This window comes from Amphiura filiformis, chromosome 19 (assembly GCF_039555335.1).
Source record: "Amphiura filiformis chromosome 19, Afil_fr2py, whole genome shotgun sequence".
Classification (NCBI taxonomy): domain Eukaryota; kingdom Metazoa; phylum Echinodermata; class Ophiuroidea; order Amphilepidida; family Amphiuridae; genus Amphiura; species Amphiura filiformis.
Window position 1 is genome coordinate 21,124,969 of NC_092646.1, and position 23,712 is coordinate 21,148,680.

Here is a 23,712-nt window from a genome sequence, read left to right on the forward strand (position 1 = left end):
TTAATAAAATACTATGCTGTCAGCCACCAGCCTGAGTGGCTCACGCTCCAGTAATTTCAGATGATTGAGCTCAGTAATACATCAAAGAAGTCATGAAAACAAATAGATAATCAGCTTATCGGATTAAAAGCTTAGAGGGAAGGTCTTGCTGCTCAGCGAGTGTTTGTAATTATCAGAGGTTTTCTCCAAATTCATTCTCTAATGGGAATCAACTGAAATTATGGGAGTAAGCTTTTTTCGTGGATAGGCCTATCTACTAAAAAATGTCATAAAATGAGGATGCTGTGATCACGAAATCCTCCTTTAATATACACAATTTTACAGGCCTGCTGCTGCGTCAAATCGGAACTGCCGTTCAGAAGACGATATTCGTCTCAGGTTCCAGTTTTTTACTCAACCTGGCAATTGTCACAGTTCCAGATATGCGACAGTTCCTGGTTTTACAACTGATTTCGGAGCCTGTCAACAAAAAATGAAGATGTTAGGCTATAAATTGTTTCCATAAAATCCAAGCGCATCTTCAGCATTTTTAATTATCTTGCATGATAAATATTTCATTTACAATGACTATCAAATTAGACGGGCCACTTTTTTGACGAAATTATTAATCTTTTCAATGTATAGTAAAGCTTTAATAGTGCTAAATGGGGCATGTAACGTGTCCGCTTAAAACTTTACCAATGATTGATTTGCTCTACATAATTCAAATAATTTCAAACAAAAATCATACACCGAGTCTAAAAGGAACTCTAATAATATTCGCTTTTATAATTCTGACCTGATGGGCGGAAAAGACCTACATTATCATTCATTTCAACATGTTCAAGAACAGTTCAATTCAAAAGTCAATAATATTAATAGTGCTCCAAAAATGAACGCTAATAATTAATATGGATAACGTGCATGTGACGTTGGCGGCATCATGGCATCATCCCCAGAGTCTTGGCCCCATTTTTGCTCCCCAGTCTCAGAACCAAACCGAAAATCTCAAGTCACACAAGTTTGGGCAAAAGATGCATAATATTTGATTTGTCTTCGGTCCTCCGATTTCTCTTTTGGCCCTTCCCCGTGACACCCTCACCAATTTGATGGAAATTGTGTAGGGCCCATGGCTTTAATTAGTGTAGAAAATCGGGATAAAAAAATACGCTTGATTAAGTTGGCTACATTTTGTTACAATTAAGAAATAAATTAAGCGTGCTTGAAGAGGGAAAATAATGAATTGAGATAAACTAGTTCTAGTTCCTTCCCTCAAGTATAAAGCCATCAATCTAACTCAGGAAATGGACACTACGAGGCGAGGACATTTCGCCCGACACTTTTCATAAAATCAAACACGCGGAATGACTCGTATACGAATACGATCTTTCATAATTTTATATTGATCAATGATATATATTTTGAAGTTAGATTCATTATTAAATAATTTTCGTAACTTTGCCAATATGATAGGCTCACGCGTTATTAAACTTCGTATACTTACCTTCTTCGTCTTTTCTATTCTTTGTTTTTTTGGTTTCGTTGTTGAAATGTTGTTGCTTTGCTAGTGGGCGAGTTTGAAGGGGAAAGGGTGATTTTCTACTCCGAGGAGGGTGGGGTACCCCCGGGTTACCCCCTTGACTTCCCCCTTGCCCCATTCTTAAATGATATGACAGTTTTGCCGTAAAATTTTGGAATTCTTTATGAATGCCCCACCCTTTCAAAAACTTGGATCCGCTCCTATTGCTTCTTTAGGAATGTATTATATTATGTTGAATTTTATTTGGGGTTGACTAACCTTGTTGCAAAGTACAGTATACCTACTTGGGCTACTGGTATATATGTGGAACAAAGTTCCACTTGCACATACTCAAAACTCAGCACCCCACATCTGCCTTCAAAACAGATCCTTACGCAACATCGTTTGTTTGCTTTCTGAATATATTTCGAAAAACTAAGTTTTTGAGTTTACTATCTTCAGTAGATAGCAACTTCCCAGCAAACACAAAAACGTTTTAAAAACGTTTTTAATAAGTTATATTTTGGCTTTTGGTTTACATAAAAACGTTTTAATAACATTAAAATGTCGGGTTATATAAAGGTCACGAAAACGTTTTAAAACGTTTTGTATGAAAACACACTACAACAATATTTTTAAAATGTTTTCAAAAATGTTATTGTAAACTATTTTTACAAACATTTTTGCCAAATATTTTGTCAACACTTAAATAGCATTATGTTAAAATATTTGCACTCAGCAAACACAGAAATGTTCTTCAAATGTTTTTTTTAAACGTTTTGATAACATTTAAATGTCGGGTTATATAAAGGTCATGAAAACGTTTTTAAAACGTTATTGCAAATATTTTGGGCAAACATTTTTCGCAAAATATTTTTTCAACCCAAAAATAACATTCTGTTTAGAGTGTTTTGTATTAAGTTTTCAAAAATGTTTTTGGAATGTTATTAAAACGTTTTATACCCTTTATATAACCCGACATTTAAATGTTTTCTCTAAAAAAAATTTTGTTTCCTGAGCAGTAGATTATCAAAAAATGATTTTTAATGTTATGAAAACGTTTTATACCATTAATACACCTTTTATATAACCCAACATTTAAACGTTTTCTGACAACCTTTTATAACCTTTTGCGAATGATGTCGAAAACGTTTTGTGTTTGCTGGGTTACTCATTGGGAGAAGAGATCCTCAGTAGATAGTAATTATTGCCTATGGGAGTACAGATATGAGTGCAGATCTTTATATAGCAGACATAACAATTACTCCGGTTATGGTAGAACAGACAGATTACATTTCCCCTTGATTATAAAAATTACAAACAAGGCCAACAATCTCCCAGAAATTAATTTATTTGTCTATGTCATCGTCACCATATCTTTGTCATTGTCATCATTATCTTCATCGTCCTTACTTACCTGCTTGCTTACACTTACTTACTTGCTTGCTTGCTTGCTTGCTTGCTTGCTTACTTACTTGCTTACTTGCTTACTTGCTTACTTACTTTTACTTACTTACTTACTTACTTGCTTGCTTACTTACTTACTTACTTACTTACTTACTTACTTACTTACTTTACTTACTTGCTTACTTACTTACTTACTTACTAGTGCTTACTTGCTTGCTTAATGCCCGCTTACTTAGTTACGCAAAGTACTTTTTATAATAAGTTCATACTGCACGTATGGTTATTTTACCAAAGTGGAATGTGACTCAATTGTTATTAGTTCTCTGCCCTTTTCATTCTGTTAAAAGATCTTTGTTATTTTTATCCAAGTCAAAGTATTGTCAATGACGGCTAACATCTCACAGATTTGAACTTTGATTATTAGAGCAAAAATAAGACCGTTGTGGCATTGAGATAGAATTAAACATAAACAACCAAAATGCAATTAAGTTCAGGAAAAATCAATAGTGGTGTTTATTGTTAAAGACACGTTTGTTTATTGATCTTTTGAACTCTGATTCTTCAATAACGAATAGGAAATGAAAAGATGGTAAAAGTTTCAGGGTTTTTTTCTTTCTTTTTCATTTCGCTTTTATTTTACTGAACAAGGAACGATCGGAAACGTTTCGTAATTTAAAAATGCAGCAATTATATAAATGACACTTATGTAACTTGTTTTCCCAAGGTCAGATCAGCAAAAAGGTCTTCTTCTCCTTCTGTCTCTCTTTCCCTCTCCCCATCTCCCTCCCCTTTCCTTCCCCTGTTTTCCCCATAAGTTGACAGGATTTCAATTAATGTTTTCATAATTTTTTTAAAGTTTTCATCTGTTTAGGTGTGAATTAATTTTGAGAAGTATTCCAGATACAGGAAAGCTAACCTCGTAGCTAACATTGAAATTACATCACATCAATATATTGTAATTTTAGTATAGTTTGGGTGTGTGACGGGGATGTAGGGGTGTGTTAGCTATGTGGGGTGTGCAGGTGAGTTGGGTGGGTGTGAGGGTATGTGAATATGTTGGCGAGCTTTGGAAGAATTTGCGGAAGAGCTTCGGAGGCCCATGGACAAGGAGCATTGTGGGACGCTTTTAACATCTCTATTTATCCCCCTCATCTAATTTTCGCTCTTGCTCTGGTCCACCCTGTCAACCCGTTTGCTACGCCCCTGTGTCATGTTCATTTGGTAATGATAACAAATTGTGTCCTTTCACGCTTATCAAATCTATATATGACTTTGCACAAGGTACTTTTTATATAGTTCATATCACAATTTGTTCAAAGTAAAAAAAGGTAAAGGTGACGATCCTGTATAAACAGTGATAGGGGTGCCCATCTCTATTCAGTGGCGTAGCCAGTGGGGAGGGGGGCAGAGGGCCAGTGCCTCCCCCTGCTCGTCATGGCCGTCGGTTCATGTAAGGCCGTCGGTAGACGGAAGGCGTCGGCTAAAAAAAATGGGTTATCAATAGACTATTTATTACCCATGTTGACAGAAAAAAGGGAAGAATTGTCCAAAACATGATGGAAAATTGTGAATGAAATTGAATTATTCATAAAAAATTTGTGTTTTTATGTTGGTACCTTCTATTATCCTTTTTTTTTTTTTTTTGCTCTGCACTTTTTCAAACCATGCAAAAAACAATTTGGGTCAACAAATCACAACTTCCGTCGGCAAAAAATATTTCCGTCGGTACATTTGTGTCCTCCCGGTTCCAAAATCCTGGCTACGTCACTGTCTCTCTTTCCTTTCTTTCATCTGTTCATTGGCGAATGGCGATTGGACCAGACTCCTCCATGCAATGTTGCTATAGGGGGATCGCTATGTAACACCTCCTCCACATGTGAGTCTGTTACCTTCCAAGCATAATTTAAGAATGCCGGTACACATGCCCATTTATACACGTGGGTGGAGGGGAGTAATCGAGATAAGTGCCTTAGGCCTACTCAAGGGCATAACTCGATGGCGTCGACGGAGCTCGAACCCCTGACCTTCTGATTATGAGTCTGAGCCCGTTCCGCTCGAACACCATGCTCCCTCGTTCGAAGTTGACCTATAAATGAACAACTGCAAAAAATATTTTGTGTATGTGTGATTTAACAACAGTAGAAAATCGTAAAAACTTGTAAAAACATTCATTCTAAAAGTAGAAAATTGATTCAATTTTTATTACTTCTCTGTCCTTTTATTTGATTAAATCATCGTTGCTATTTTTTATCAAAATCAAAGTGTTATCAATTACGACTAATATTTCGCTGAACTGAACTTTTATTATTATAGCAAGAATAAGACCGTTGAGGCATTGAGATAGTATTAAACATAAACAACCAAAATGCAATTAAGTTCAGGAAAAATCAATAGTGATGTTTATTGTTAAAGACACGTTTGTTTATTGATCTTTTGAACTCTGATTCTTCAATATAGAAAATGGAAAGATGTTATGCTAAAAGGTCATTTTCAGGGGGGTTTTGCCCCTCAACAGAAACGGTCGGAAATGTTCCGTAATTAAAATACGCAGCAATTTTATAAATAACAATTATGTAAACTTGTTGTCCCAGGTCAGTTCAGTAAAAAGGTCTTCATCTTCTCTTTCTCTTAAGGGCTCTGCTATCAGCGTTTGGAGTATTTTTTATGGGATGAGAGCACATCAGACCTATCGAATTGCATTCCGAATACGAAGAATGTCCTTCTGATATCAAATAATTTTGATTTTTTTTTAAAATTCGCGATATAATACACATTTTATGGCAAATGATTAAAATTTATATTTTTGATATTTAACAGTCCTCGAAGTAAACTGTATTAATCTAATGATATGTAAATAAAGTGTATGTGGCTGGGAGCCGTCCTTCATATGAAAATGAAACACACCCACAAAAAAGTAGGGTTTTTCGGGAAAAATGCATATATTCAATTATGAAATGTTTAATCATTTGCCATAAAATGTGTATTACATTTCTATTTTTTTTTTTTTAAATCAAAATTATTTGATATCAGAAGGACATTCTTCGTATTCAGAATGCAATTCGATATGTCTGATGTGCTCTAGTGTCCCACAATAAATACTGTCCAAACGTTCCTACCCCATCCCTTAAGGGCTCTGGTATCACCGTTTGGACAGTATTTTTTATGGGATGAGAGCACATGATTTTTTTAATTCGCGATATGATACACATTTTATTGCAAATGATTAAAAATTTATATTTTTGATATTTAACAGTCCTCGAAGTAAACTTTATAAATCTAATGATATGTACCGAGCCGTCCTTCATATGAAAATTTCGACATATCGTATTGAAGATATGGATTCCCCCCCAAAAAAAAACCACCCACAAAAAAGTAGGGTTTTTCGGGAAAAATGCATATACGGTATTCAATATGAAAGGTCAAAATTTGTAATTGATCGTCGGCTTTTCATCCCAGCTACATACACTTTAAGTACATATTATTAGATTTACATAAAGTTGTGTTTCTTCTTTCATTAAATAGAGTGCTCGATCCTGTGAAGGAGAGCGTGTACATAACATTAAAAGAAACAAATTTACTCCATTTTCACTACGATTCGTTTCGCCCGAAGGCTCCTCAGGTGAATGAGAGAAATGTAGAACAAACTTAGAGTCATGCGTTTATCGCGTAGCTTAAACATGTTTAACGCGTATGATTTTTATACGCTCGCTTGCGTTTTTCCTTAAACATGTTTAACGCTCTGGTCGCTTTCTTGCGTGTCGCTTACGGTGTCGCTTACATATATATTTTAATTCTCCTTAAACATGTTTAACGTTTTTAATATAAACATAAAATTATAATTAGGAAACATTGTTCAAGAGAAACTTGTTGGCATGTCTACATTTGCTGATGAGTTCCGATTTAGAATTTAATGCAGTGGATTTGTCCGCAGTGATGATAAAATACTTTTCCCATAAGCAGAGATGGCACCTTTTAGAAACATTGGTGTATGAGTTGGTTTTCTTTTGTATTGACCACTTTATGCTGAATTTTACTTTCTTGTCTTTTAAGTCCCAAATGTATTTACTAAGTGCAGTTTCTTTCCTTTTATGTTCAAGTTTAAGCTACGCGATAAACGCATGACTCTAAGTTTGTTCTACATTTCTCTCATTCACCTGAGGAGCCTTCGGGCGAAACGAATCGTAGTGAAAATGGAGTAAATTTGTTTCTTTTAATGTTATTATTAGATTTATAAAGTTTACTTCGAGGACTGTTAAATATCAAATAAAATTTGTACTATATCGCGTATTTCAAAATATCCAAATTATTTGATATCAGAAGGACATTCCTCGTATATTATTCAGAATGCAATTTGATATGTCTGGTGTACTCTCAGCCTCCCCCAAATACTCTGCACCCCCAATCCCCAGCAATACCTATAGCGTAAAAAGTCAAAACAATCAAGTCAAAAGTCAAATGGTGAGTCCCTAAATAAGAGAAGCTTTATCCATGAGTGTTGCAGACCGGGGGGGCACTTCAATTTGAAATGGATATAGGTGTAGGGGTCATTGGGTGAGAGCATGATTTCTGGCATTCGGTGATTGCAAAATGTAAAACATACGGGTCATTGGGTGATCGTGAGAACATGACCTTTTTTTTAAATGGAATCTTTGGGTGAGAGCCGAAGCAGCGCCACAGAAACCTCGAAAATCGAATTTCTAGTTCTAAATCAAAATGGCTTCAAATTTCTTTGTTTTTTGAAAATAAGTGACAAAATCAGTGATAAATGAAAGTTGCTGTTCAAATTGAACTTGTAAGGGTCTTTGGGTGACAGATCAAATGAAAAAATAGTGGGTCTTCGGGCGGACAGATCATGTGTTCGTAAAAACATATGGGGTCTTTGGGTGACAGCGACGCTGAAAAAGGGGGTCTTAACAGCCCTACACATGCGTCACCTCCAAAGTTGGAGTGCCCCCCGGGGGTTGCAAACACCTTGTTAATGTGGTCTTAGTTAGTTTGAGTGCTGCACACATGTGTTGTATTTAGTTGCTATTATACGGTTGCTATCTTCAGTAGATAGCTTTTTTCAGCACATATCACATATCATTGAAAATGTTATCTCCAGTTGAATATCTAAACACAACACAAAAAGCATTTTGTTATATAGCTCCAATTTGATGCCACTTACTTGCTATCAAAAGCTCTAAAATGACACAGATTTATACCAGGATTGGGAAATCACGCTGTCTAGGAATTGGCTTAAAGCCATATTATAACATTTCTGTAAAAATAGATTAGTATTTATTTTCCATAAAATGTGAGCTTTTACTGTCAGATATGTCCCCTTTTAATTTGGAGCCGAACAAGTGAGGTAAAGCATAGAAAATTGGAATTTACTATAGCGCCCATGCATGTTACTCCCGCGGTTGTAATACGATACGATCCTCTGGGTGTGTGTATGTGTATCCCGCACGCCGTATACGTACTGTGCATATGTGTTCGACTAATATTTCCATCGTAATAATAAAACGCCGGTTCCATCGTTTTATTCAAAATCTCGGAATTTGACAAAACTACAGCACCTAAAGTCTTGATTTTTGCAGAGTATCTTTAGGCCTATTGACTAAAGTACATTACAATCGTGTAAAATCCAGAATGTAAAATTTTTTTGAGGGCGTTTTCCTAGTCAGCAAATGTTATATGGCTTTAATTGGAACTGAAAAAATTGCTCACATACCCAAGATTACACAAATTGGATCTCATCCGCTTCTTATAGCGACAATCATTGACTAGAAATAATATTTATCCCGAGTATTTTCTTTTAGAGACTTCAAAGTTTAACCAATTAATATTATACGTAGCACCTCACCGCAGCAACGTTTCAACAAATTGTTAAGCTTGTATCTTCTGCAAAAAGCATACAATTTGAGAGCATTTACATGTTTTTGCAAGCTGCGCTTTCAATTTAGAAGAATACCAAACAATATATTCTCTGATTCGACAAACAATGGAAGTAAGTAGGGCCTAGTACATTGTACCCAAAAGCTCTTAAAATGAGAGCACAGTCTGAGTCAGAGAGAATGGTGTCTTTTCACGCTTATCAAATCTATACATGTATATGGGTGAATTATATACTTTATATATTTATTTAGTTTGATAATAAAGGGAAAAAAGTAAAGCATTTTATGATAGTCAAATTTTCTGCGATAAATAAAAAAAAAAGCGTTTGCAAACCTTGTCCAAAATACTGCAATATCATTCAATTTATGAAATCAATACAATACAGGCTGCGACGATCATATTAAAGGGGCATTTTATGATCCATAGCCCCCCCCCCAACTTTTAACCAAAAAAAGTTGAGATTTTTATACCACTGGAAACCCCTGGCTACCTAATGTTTATGTACAGAACAAATCTTGCAGATTAATTCGTTTAGCAAAAATATCATCAAATTGGTATTTCATTCTAGTGTACCAGAACTAAATAACAACATATGGAGCAGTATACACATCATGCATAACTCGCAAACGCAAAATCGGAATCAACTGAAATTTTTGGAATAAGCTTTTTGAGTGAATATTTACTGAAAAATGCCATAAAAATGATGCTAGGATCACGAAATACTCCTCTAAAATAATCAATATATCGAATCAACCGAAAAGTGTAATCATAGACCAACGGGCTCTTCCATTTGAAATATAGGCCTACACTCCCTCTGTGGAAGATTTTGGAAATATCTTCAGCAGAGGGAATAATGAATATCAAATGGAATGAACACATTAGGCAGCTCCATTTGAAACTCACCCTCCCTCTGTAGAAGATCCATGTTGAATCTTTCCCAGAGGGTGTATGAAATTCAAATAGAGCTGCCTAATGTATTAATTCCATTTGATATTCACACTCCCTTTGCGGAAGATATTTCCAAAATCTTCCACAGAGGGAGTGTGGATTTTAAATGGAATGGCCCAATAAGACCATGACCCAATTCCGTCCTTTAAATTTACAACACATGCATCATGTGAAATAAATTACTATATTCATATAATATCTATAGTGCGCAAATATTTGGTATGTTGTTTTCTAAATGTTTCTCCAGACATGTAAACACTTATAAAGTATGATTTCCGAGTGGCACACTTAGTTCGTTATTACTTTCTTTGAGATGCCGTTTTTCAATATAGACCAAGCCTGCTGTTTAAAGACACAATTTGGGTTGAAATAATATTGTGTCGTCTTGTGTTGATTTCAGTTATTGCAAAAACTATTTTAACAGTTTTTGCAATAAAAGACATACATGGTAAAAACTCTTGTATTATTCAGCGACATTCAAATTAGAATTGGAACGTGAAAGTCATTTGATAGCTTTTGATTTTTATTGTCACCCGAGGCCGCTGAAAGAAAACACACACTTTCACGATGATTGGCGATTGGACCAGACGTTGCTATTGGGGATCGCTACACCTCCTCCACAGCGAATCCGTTACCTTCCCAGCATTTATAAGCCGGTACCCATTTATACACCTGGGTGGAGAGGAGTAATCGAGATAAGTGCCTTAGGGTCGGTTCATAGTGCATATTCGAAGACGAATATTCGGCTTCGAATACTTTTTGTGACGTCAAAATATATACGGCAACGAATAAAATATGAGTTGAACCGGATTAAATATCGCGCAACTGATAGCGAGATACTATTGATTTATATGCAAAGGCTCGAGGTCACCTGAATATCGTTCGACGAACAATGATTTCAAAAATCCCCAATGAAAATTAAAGGATCTGGAATGAGCGTTTTGAGCGTTTCGACAGTATTTTTGTGGGACATGAGAGCACATCAGACATATCGAATGACATTATGAATACGAAGAATGTCTTTCTGATATCAAATAATTTTCATTTTTTGAAATTCACGATATAATACAAATTTTATGACAAATTATTAGAATGTGATATGAATAACAGTCCTCGAAGTAAATATTATAAATCTAATGATATTTTCTTAAAGTGTATGTAGCTGGGAGGAAAAGCCGGCGATCAATTGAAAATTTTGCCCTTTCATATTGAAGATATGGATTTTTCCCCAAAAGACCTAATTTTTTTTGGTGTTTTGGGAAAAAATCCATATCTTCAATACGAAAGGTCAAAATTGTCAATTGATTGTCGGCTTTTCATCCCACCTACATACACTATAAGTATAAATCTGATTTATTAAATCATCAGATTTATTAAGTTACTGTTAAATATCAAAAATATCAATTTTTAATCATTTGCCATAAAATGTGTATTTCATTGCGAATTTCAAAAATCAAAATTATTTGATATCAGAAGGACATTCTTCGTATTCTGAATCCTATTCGATATGTCTGATGTGCTCCAATGTCCCACAATAAATAGACCTACTGTCCAAACGTTCATACCCCATCCCTTAACCTGCCCAGTTGTCAAATACGCCTGGATAGTTCCAACATGGCTGATAACGAACTGAAAGAAAATGCTTTGGGCGCACACCACTAAATATTCTTCCCATTGAAATACGTGTAAAAACACCGGTTTTCTTTGCTCATTTTTGAGGCCTTTTGGGCTCGTTTAAATTTTTTTTATGATGACCAGTCGATTGTAAATCGATGAAAGTTTAACATATGTTTCAATGTATAGGGGTCCTTCCACCTCGTTTTCCCGCTACGAGGCCGCGAACAGCGCCCTCACTGTTTTTGACATGCTCTCAGTCTCAAGACTGCAAACCCGATTCTGCCATTTTTTAATTCGCGGACCTATTTTCTCGATAATTATACAAATTCTACTGTTTTGGTGACTCAAATTTATGTATAGGCTTTCCACTTTTATTTAAGCTATAATTCGCCGCTCTTTTTGATTAATAAGTCTAAAGACCAGCCCAAAATACCTCAAATAGTTTCTGTATTTTACCGGAACTCATTAGGGTTACACAAATGGCGCATTGATTTAGTGGTGTGCCCCTTATTAGTGCGGTACAAAAGTACCCATTTCTATATGATTAGTAATGTTTTATGCAAATAATATGATATTTAGGCTTACAAACATAACCTAAATGTACAAGTGAATGTTTCCATATTAACGTAGCTCTATTTAAATCGACTGATGCAGAAAAAAGTCTAACTCCAAATTCAGATTTATGCCTCCACCCCGGTTTTACATAAATAATGTTTGGCCCCAGTTCTAGGTCCCCATATGCATCTGCCCCTGGCAGAGGACGTGTGAGGGTCCGGGGTGGTAAATCATTGGTTATTGATATAAAAATGCGTTTGCCATGGAAGTTCACCCATTTTTGTTATTTTGGGCCGAATAAAGATGTAATGCGTTGTTATCAGTCAAATTCATAATTATAATTAATAATTAAGAGGGCAAAATAAGTAATATCTAGGAATGGATATATAGCGCTTTGCAATGAATCTCTTCATAAACTATGCAGAACAACCAAAACCACGAGGGTTGGTACCCTATCATTGCGTGTTCTTTTAAAATAAATTCTTGTTTATTTCTATAATTTGTGAATCAGGCATTAAAACACACTTAGGCCCTAGCAATGTAGGCCTACACAAGTTCGGAACGAGACTTTTTATCTTTTGACGCGTATTTCGGTCGAATGCCAAAATTGATTGCTCAATGAATCATGAAATGAGAGCAATACTACTTTGATGATACCGATCTCAAGTGGATATCAGCCAATGAAAAAAGTATTCACCGGAAATATATTTGTGGGAGTTGAATTTTGTTGAACTCGACAGATATATATTTGGTGAGTCACCGTGGGTGGTCTCATATATAACACTTGTGAGGGCTGTCATATTTGCCGTCGCTTCAATCATATCTTATGATATTTATATATTTATTTATATATTTATTTATTTATTTTTTTATTTATTTATTTATTTATTTATATTTATTTATTTATTTATTTATTTATTTATTTATTTATTTATTTATTTATTTATTTATTTATTTATTTATTTATTTATTAATTAATTAATTAATTAATTAATTAATTAATTAATTAATTAATTAATTAATTTATTAATTTATTTATTTATTTATTTATTTATTTATATATATTTATATATTTATTTATTTATTTATTTATTTATTTATTATTTATTAATTTATTTTTAATTATTTATTTATTTATTTTATTTATTGACTTATTTATTTATTTTTTTTTTTTTTTTTTTTTTTTTTTATTTATTTATTTATCTGACTCATTCATGTCTTGATTTGCTTTGCAGTTGAAACCTACAAGACCAGTTATGGGTCAACCTCCGCGCCTGTTACAGGCAGGTCGTAAATGCCCTGAAAAGCAAATCTTTTGACTCCTATTCAGGTCAGGGGCGTAACCAGCCCTGACCTTCCGGGGGGGCAAGATTGAAAAATTTCCCAATTTCTGATCAAAAGTTTTAGTATTTATATTCGAGAAAACGCTCGCTTGCCACGAAGCGTTAAACGGGTGGAGTCGGTGGGGTCCAGGGGCAAAGCCCAGGCGGGGGTCAAGGGGGCTGAGCGCCATGAAGCTCCTGGTTTTTTGCATATTAGAAAATATCAGTGTTTCAGAGTACACATTTCACAATGAAAGTAGTAGGCCTATAGATCTTCTTCTCTCTTTCTTTCCCTTTTCTCTTCTCCCTTGAGTCCCTTCCCTTTTCTCTTCTCTCTTCCCCTTTTCTTCCCTCTTTTTCTTTTCTTCTTTCCCCTTTCTCTTCCCTCTTTTTTCTTCCCTCTTTTTCTCTTCTTTCCCTTTCTCTTCCCTCTTTTTTCTTCCCTCTTTTTCTCTCTTTCCCCCTTCCCAATTTTTGACTCTTCTTCCAGGTTTTTGTGTGTCCGGGGGGGGGCAGCTTGCACCCGGCCCCCACTGGTTACGCCACTGCTCCTATTTAAACCCATTTATCATGTTTATACAGACATTAAATCATGACAATAGTTCAATGGAGTTTACCTATTATGATTTTATTAACTTCGTTAAAGAAATTCTCTAAATTTTGCTTACCTTGGTCAACGGGCAATACTTGTTAACAGTCGGGCAACGCTATGAACTGTAGAAATATATCTTTCTCCGGTTCATAGTTTTATATTCGAAGCCGCATATATTTTGACGCCCAAAACGTATTCGAAGCCGAATATTCGCCTTCGAATATTCACTTTGAACCAGCCTTAAGGGCACAACACGATGGCGTCGACGGAGCTCGAACCCGCAACCTTCCGATTATGAGCCTGAGCCCGTTCCGCTCGAACACCATGCTTCGAAGTTGACCTAAATGAACAACAACTGCAAAAAGTATTTTGTGTATGTGTGATTTAACAAAAGTAGAAAATCGTAAAAACTTGTACAAACATTCATTCCAAAAGTATCCCTTGAGAAAGAAAAGTTTTGTCTTTTCGAAACGTCGGGTTTTTAACTTTGTTCATGTTGTTATATGTCTTGTGTTATTCCCCCATTGGATGTTGTGTCATATTTTCCCTATTTTTAATTTTATCCATTGCTAGTGTGACACTGTTGTATCCTTTTGGATCATCTGAAATACATTCATATAATATCTATAGTGCGCAAATACCTGGTATGTTGTTTTCTAAATGTTTCTCCAGACATGTAAACACTTATAAAGTATAATTTCCGAGTGGCACCCTTAGTTCGTTATATTACTTTCTTTGAGATGCCGTTTTTCAATATAGACCAAGCCTGATGTTTAAAGACACAATTTGGGTTGTGATAATATTTTGTAGCCTTGTGGTGATTTCAGTTATTGCAAAAACTATTAAGATATACATGGCAAAAAGCTCTTGTATTATTCAGCGACATTCAAATTAGACAATGGAACGTGGAAATCGGAACGTGAAAGTCATTTGATAGCTTTTGATTTTTATTGTCACCCGAGGCCGCTGAAAGAAAAACACAACTTTCATGATGTTGGCACAAATAAACCACCCCAGGATTGCCGTGTTCAAGTCTAGCCTATCAGAAAAGAGGCACTGTGGTCTATGCAGTATACTGTACGCATTGGCGCCAATCTGGCTTGAAATGTGTGGTGTGTGTGTGTGGGGGGGGGGGGGGACATTCGACCAAAATTGTCAAAGAGTGGCTGAAAAGAACAAAAATGGGTCATTTTGGCGAAGGGGGGGGGGCACGTCCCCTCCCAGGGATTGACACCGCACGCATACGTCACCAGGAACATTGTTGTAGAAGTCATAGATGGCAGCATAAAAATTGTGTCCATTTTAGTCAATATTTAGCAGTAATGTCATGCTCTAAAATTTACAAAAATGGGTATTTATTGGATTTTTTACGTCTCATCTGTGACTTCTTCTTGATATTATTTTAAGAATGCGTGCTTTAAGTTAAGGACATCAATAGAATAAAACGTTTTTGTGTTTTTAAAAATGCTGCAAATAACTTTGTTAATATGGCCCCCCTATGCACACATTGTGTTGTCTTATGCTATGATTGCTATCTTCAGTAGATAGCTGTGTCTACACTTACGCATATGAAAATGTTATCTGTGGGAAAGAAGCACGCTAGAATGCCGCTATGAAGCTTTATGTGTTAGCACGTACTCTCCCAGTGGCGTGTTTTTCGGTAATATTCCAATGGGATTTTCAGAATATTAAGACCGAATGGGGCCAATGTACTCTCTCCCCGAATATGAATATGTTGACATCAGACATCAGACTTTGCTAAAGAGTCAATAAATGCAATCATCAGATCATGAGGTAGTAGAAGCTGAAAATATACTTAATGACTGCAAATAATTGATTTGTTTCTCTACAAACACTTTCCAGACATGATATCTATAACATTCGACCAGTGTGCACAAATTCGAGCAGTGTGCGCAAAAAAATCTCGATAATAAATGTCCAGTGTGACGTGCCATTGTGTGTCAAGTACGGTGTACAGGCTGCATCAAAATGATTGGTACGCATTATTATGTTGTTGATTGAAAAGCCTGTCTCTTCCAAATGCAACATTGAATACTCTTCAAATGTCCTGAATATATATAGTTTTGAAATGAAAGGGCTTGTTTTTTCATGTTTATATTTAATCTATAAATAATCTTATGTTGAATTTGATGCGTCTCCCTAAATTTGATTGAGATTCAGACACTTTTTTAGCCCTGAGGTCTTCAAAAAGTTTGTGGATGTGCCACATGGACTCTTGAATTTTGACTTTCTGTATAGGCCTATATGTATAACTTTACGGCTCATCCGATTCGCCTCAAATAGTTGCAGTTTTTTATTTTTCCAGTTAAAAGGGCATATAATAGAGATTGAAATCTCCATTGCCATGGAAACAACATTCAAAATTCGTGACATAAATGGGTTAATAGTAGTTGCAAAACATTGCAACATTGACATTGACTCACATTATAGCAAGTCACGTTCCAATTTCATTAAGATTTTTTTTGAAATATCATATCCACCGGTTTCCACCATGTCTAAGTCTAAGAGGATTTATTATTGATTGTTTATATTATAATAGTAAATTATTTCATCTAAAATCGTTTAATTTCTTTTTAACTTGGCTATATGTTCTTTATTAGTCGTGATAGAGTAACAAATGCGAATATTGATTGCGATGTAATAGTTACTTCATATTAGAAACAAATTGGCACTTTTTTGGTATCACTGGATAAAAGAGATACATTATTTGCCGTAGACAATGGTAGAAGTGATTATGTAATAGGAGTAACTATACCATAGCATTAGATCAATACAATTTTTGAATGTATCACCCTGCACCACTGCCACTATAATGTTCACTCTATACCTATGCATTGAACCATAGATGTCAAAGAACAGGGATAAAGACCTGGATCGTAATTCTATAGAATACTCATATCATGCTGATCACTCGCACCTGTAAGAGTAGTATCTTTGAAAAGAGCGGTATCATATGGAAAGGTTAACAAAAACGATTCCATAAACCATCTATGCACAGTTTCCATGCACCTCGATGCACCTGAGCACACAATTTCGACCAAGCTAGCAGTGAATTGTCTCTACACAGTTTTTGTTTATTACACTACACAGTTGAGTGCATAACATCATAAGAGCTGTGTGAGCTTCTAGGTGAAAAATAGGCCTCTGTGATTGTTTTTTCTCAAAATTTCAAGTGTTCCCTTTATCCAATCAGACATTTTGTTATATCAAACGAAAGCTAACACTTTCCTCTAAAAATACTTATAGGGAGGGTGAGAGGGGACAATGAGAGCGAGGGAGTGATAAAGTGTAGGCCTAGGAAAGAATAAGTACAGAGAAGGGAAAAGAAAGGAATGATGAATACATTTAATAACAATTATTAGGCCTATATAATAACTAAACACATAACAGCACTGGGCAGCCATTCGATGATGTCAATGCCTTTATTCGTTACGTAATTAAAACGCCCAGTCAGATGTATTTCACACCTACCAAATACAACTCACCCAATTTCGCAAACTGGACGTTGAATGTACACTCTTATGAATATTGATTGGCAACATTTTCCAATATGTCAGCGCTCTAATCGGAAACAATAGAACAATAGACCCTGCAGAGCGTTGGTTGCACATGCATGTACTTCTTTTGAAAGTCCTAAACAAGGTATAACAGTCGTTGATAGGATATGCAGCTTATAGAACACGGATAACCTCTATTAATCTAATGATATGTACTTACGAGTAACGTGTATGTAGCTGGGATGAAAAGACGACTATTAATTGAAAATTTTGACCTTTCATAATTGAAGATATACATTTTATCCCAAAAAGACCTAAATATTTTTGGTATTTTGGGGGGTGGGGCAATCAATATCTTCAATACGAAAGGTCACAATTTTCAATTGATCGTCGGCTCTCTGGACCTCATGATATTTCGTTTCTGAAGAGTGAAGTCTTGTTTCAAGACTTTACAAAACAGATCTGTAAAGCTTCAATGTAGTTTCGTTCTTGACTATTATACTCCTATAATGCTCCCAAATGGTTGAGCACTCTACCACATTGGTAGTACCAATCATTGATTTTATCTCGCTTGGAATTATTATCATTAGATTTATAAAGTTTACTTCGAGGACTGTTAAATTTCAAAAATATCAATTTTTAATCATTTGCCATAAAATGTGTAGGTTATATCGCAAATAAAAAAAAGAAATCAAAATTATTTGATATCAGAATGACATTCTTCGTATTCAGAATGCAATACGATATGTCTAATGTGCTCTTCGATGATCTTGTGGTCCCGGGCTTGTGGTACTAAATTCTACATCGCCGGCAATTGCATTTAATGCCATGGCACATTGATTGATGGGACAATCCGACCGTCCTATTTCATCCGTTCTACCGTCACAGTTTTTGTTCTACATACATGAACATGACCTCTTGATATTTAAGTCATTCGGTCGCAAAACAAGTAAGCAAGAACCCTCTCAAGTGGCAATTAAATTCTCATTACTTCATTTGACATCGATAATTGACAAGATGGCACAAGTCAAGCATATTGGGACGTGGTACGTGGTAAACTGAACATCGATCTTGACAGTATAATCTGGGCATGATGCAGTCATGTCTACAGTAGAATTCATCTCGACCTTTGCAGGACTTAACCCCATTAAAAGCTATTAAACCAAGATAACACTCATTGAAACAGCTCAACTGATTAAATCGGATCTTCTCTGGCTGTGCACATGTGACTGTTTTCATGTGCGATATCGCAATAAAGTTTGTATTAAAGCTTCAGTTGGGTAACCGATTATAAAGGAAACGAAAGGAAACAATGGTATGTGTACCATTGTTCACGAAATGAGACAATGGCGTGCTTTTTGTAAACCAGCATTCTTGAAAATGAGCAACATAATGATTGTTGACTTAACACGGTTTGGAAATAATTTCTTCATATTTTTGGTGTTATCTGTCGTTTACATATCCTTCCTAAAACACAAAAGTACGACCCTCTCCAAACACCTAAATTAGCTAAAAATTTAGGACATGTTACAAAACTATATTGTCTAGAATTTTAGAAGAGTACTTTTAATATTGGCCGGTTATTTTTCACACAGCGACGTTAACTAGGCAATGTACTATTACCTATAACATTAACTAAAACACCAAAGTACGAATATTTCCAAACATCTAAATTAGCTAAAAATTTAGGACATGTTAAAAAACTATATTTTCTAGAACTTTAGAAGAGTACTTTTAATATTGGCCGGTTATTTTTCACACAGCGACGTTAACTAGTCATATCCCCATACTGTTAACGTAGGGCTATTTGTAGAGGTCACGCGTCAATGGGAAAGAGCACTGTGTATTGTGTATAGGAAAACGGACAGTAACTGCAGTATGACTGTGTGAAAGCGTTATACTTGTTAACTGACGTGTTACACGCAGGTACAAATGCTACAAATTAAAGGAACACTGATGTATATTTCTGACACAATTATAAACAAAATAATTAATATTAGTGGTAGAACTACCGGGGTTGAACGGTGTGGTACTAATTAACTAATACGCCCACCCCTTGCACATTACAATCAAGGGTGAAGTGGCCGAGCGGTTAAGGCGTTGCCTTCGAGCCTTTGGTTTACCTAAGGTGAGAATTCTTCTTCCTCTCCCAAAATGTACCTATAACTTAAGGTCGGAAATCCTATGTTCAGCTGCTTTATCATGTTTACATCATATAATAAAACTGTAGAATTTCTTCGCACCCCATATACCGCTTATTACGTGCAGAAGTCACGTAAAGCTGTTGGTCCCGTGTACAGGTAATACGTACCCTGTATTCGAAAAGAGAAGGGGGGACCATCCCCGGTTCTGATATCTGCAATCAATCCTAGGTTCCAGCATAGACTGTAACAGTCTATGGTTCCAGGATCATGCATAGGTAAAGGTACGTAAAGCCCTTGCGTCAGTGGCGTAACTAGGGGGGGCAGGAGGGGCAACATGCCCCGGCGCTACCGTTAGGGGGCGCCAAATTGACCAATTCAGCCAGGACCAGCATCAATTCTGCGCCCCTCCAAGGGATGAAAGTCAAAATTTTCGCGCGCTTCGCGCGCATTTCAACACAAAATCAATTCAAAGAACATTTTAAGATCGATATTCAACTTCTAGTAACCAAAATTAATTAGTGGTAGGCCTTATTTGTCCAAAATTTCGCGCGCTCCGCGCGCAATTCTTTCAGGTATTAAAAAATTCGCGGGGGGGGGGGGGGGTAGGGGCGCCAATTTTGTTTCTTGCCCCGGGCGCTACCAACCCTAGTTACGCCACTGGGTGAGGGATTTCCCAAATGTGTTCCTTTTTCCGAAATAAAGTTGCAGCTATTAGGCCACGTGCGCGCAAAAGTGGACTTATTTCCCTAAAATCCGCTGTAAAGGCTATTTTCATGTTTTAACACCCCCTTTAAATATCGGACCATCGGGGTGGGCGCAGTGCCGCCGACAAGGGGGGTTACCGGGGGCGTTACCCCGGGCCCTGAGGTCCTAGGGGGCCCGTAAAAATGAAGAAAAAACACTTTACTATGGGGCAGTAAAAGCAAAGAAAACAGCCCTCAGGGGCCCGTAAAAAATTCAGAATAGATACCTTGCAATTAAGGCATATTTTCTTTGCTTTACTATACGGGCCGACAAAGGTCTCTTTTCTTAGCCCTAAGGTAGGCCTATCTCTTTGCTTTTTACGGGCCCTCCGAGGCAGTGGCGTAACTAGGGGGGGGGGGCGGGGGGGCAACATGCCCCGGCGCTACCGTTAGGGGGCGTCAAATTGACCAATTCAGCCAGGGCCAGCATCGATTCTGCGCCCCTCCAAGTGACGAAAGTCAAAAAAATTTCGCGCGCTTCGCGCGCATTTCAACACAAAATCAATTGAAAGAACATTTTAAGAACGATATTCAACTTCTAGTAACCAAAATTACTTAGTGGTAGGCCTTATTTGTCCCAAATTTCGCGGGCTATCGCGCGCAATTCTTTCAAGGATTAACTGAAATTCTGGGGGGGGGGGGTGGTAGGGCGCCAATTTTGTTTCTTGCCCCGGGCGCTACCGACCCTAGTTACGCCACTGCCTTGCGTTGATACAGTTGAGGTAAGCACGAATATAGGAAGGAAAGGGATGAACATGAGAAAGACATTTGTACCAAACCAATGATTTAAGCTGTATTTCCTTTTTTTTACAATGACAGCATCAGTCAAGACTCTATTTGTTTTGGAGGAAGTCCCTCCACTATATATCAGAATGTAATTTGTGCGTGACATTTCTTAATGTAAAATGGAAATGTCTGAAAAGTAGTATCTTTAATTGAATTGTTGTACAAGTGGGAATTTCATTGTAGATATTAAACCTGTAGAGTGTAGACAATAATAACTTGAGGCTGTTCTGTAGCGATGTATGAAACTGCAAAAGTGTAGTTATAAATGGTCTCAAAGGCAGGGCATATCAAACCAGACATACCCAGCAAACACAAAAAGTTTCCGACATCATCTGCAAAAGGTTAGAAAAGGTTGTTAGAAAACGTTTAAGTGTCGGGTTATATAAAGGGTATGTAAAGGGTATAAAATGTTTTCGTAACATTCAAAAACACATTTTTTGATAATCAACTGCAAATATTCTAACATAATGTTATATAAGTGTTTCATCTTTACAAGGGATAGACACTGATATATAATGCCATTTAAACATTAGCAAGGGAGTAACAAATAGCAACGAAATTTTCAAAATGTTAAGAATAACTTATATTATTTGGCTAAATTATATTTAAATATAATGTAAATAGCGCCCTCAATTTTCACACAAATATGCTGTTGATAGAATAAAAAATACCACAAAACGCAGAAAAAGATAATTAAGTTGAAAAAGAAACGTAAATCTGTGTTAAAAAGAGTTGGAAATATATGTACATATATATTAGAGTTATAGCTGTTGGTATTGTCCAGATCTAGAATTGAACATTATAATGTTTTGTTGAAAAATTTAATAAATGATCACATCAAATAACCCATATATTTGTCTTTAAGTATACAGTGGACTTCGTCAGGATATAAATTTGGAATAAAAAATAAAAGGTTAGTTTCTAAAACCCAAACTCTTAGTACAAATGTAATTTTGGCAAGTACAATCCTAGAAGGTGGGTCTTTGTTACAAGTTTATTTTAAGTTAAAAAGTCCAAATTAAAAATGGCTGCAAATCGGCCAAAAACAAGGAAGAGTAGGTTAAAAATACAGTAAACAAAGTCATTTTGCAAAATACTTGAGAGACAGGCTCTTTTTTGACCTATAAGAAAACGACGTCTTGCCACTAAACTGTCCATAAAGCAATGAGATGCAACGCTATTAGTTAGGTGTTACAAAGGACTCTACATGTACGCACAGAATACTGACACTATTTTATTACACTCAATTGTAACATTCTACACATGATAATTCTGTTTATATTATACATAACAATTGATTTGAGAATGGCGCTTCTTCATAATAAATACCCTTATATTATATTTGATATTATGTCATGTCTTATACAACAAGTAGAATATTTTGAGGGCTTAGAGCCAGAACTAGCCACGTCCATTTGTTTTCTCAATTACATGTTACTCATTTCGGTAACAAATGGACGGTTAATTCTGCCCTCCTTAAGAAAATGTAAGTGACTTTGGGGTATATAAATGGTCACTTGCGTCTAACTAACTGTTCAAGTGACCATACATATACCCCAAAGTCACTTGCATTTATTATGGAGGGCATAATTAACCGTACATTTGTTGCCGAAATGAGTAACATGTAATTGAGAAAACAAATGGACATAGCTTGTTCTGGCTCTAAGCCATGTTAAATTAATTAAATGCTTCTGGAGATTTTTTACGGCTAAAATCATTATGAATATTAATTTTACATACACGTGCTTTTGTTAAAATTACTACTAAATTTTGCGGTGATCATAAATCAAATTTGATTGATAACACACATACTAATTGTGAATAATAAAGCCCCAGAAAGCACACAAAGTGTTAAAGAAAAGTTTTAAATGTCTGGTTATATAAAGGGTTTAAAAAACGTTTTATGACGTTCATAAAACATTTTTGAAAACGTGATGCGAAACACTCTAATTGTTATTTGACGGTTGACAAAATATTTTGCAAAAATCTTTGCCCCAAATGGTTTACACTAACGTTTTTAAAACGTACATATCATAACTTTTATATAGCCTGACATTTAAATGTTATTAATACGTTAATACGGTTTTAATAAACGTTATAAGAACATTTTGTGCTTGCTGGTTATTTGGGCTGTCATTTTCTTAGGAGGTCTCAACTATGTGGGGCGTAATTGTTTTAACACGCACAAAATAGAACTGTCTTAAAAAGGATTTGTACTAAATGCCATTTAAATATTCACCAAATATAATTGCAGCTAAAATCAAAATTTCCTCACTCTACTCGCGCATTCTTTCAAAAAACAATTACAGACACATTTCTTGACTTTTTGAATAATTTGTTTTTGGGGCTTAAGGGCTCATGAAAATATTCAACCCAAGATAGGGGGTCATACAAATTCGACTCTGGTAACTGATATATTTGGGGTACCCCGCTCCCGAAGAAAATGACAACACCTTGTCTTGTATTAAAAGATTGGAATTTTGTGAAAAAGTCAATACTAAATAAGAAAAGTAAAGAGTTATACATTTCTTATGCTCTTTTTGGTACCATGCATGTCAGAAGACAATGACACTATTTCCACCATCAAGGGGCGTATTAACCTCTTTTGAAAAGTAAATACAATTACATCCACTTTTTAATTTTGTTACAGTTAAATTATTTGTTGAAGTATTACTCTTATTCATATGTAAGGATCTTGACTG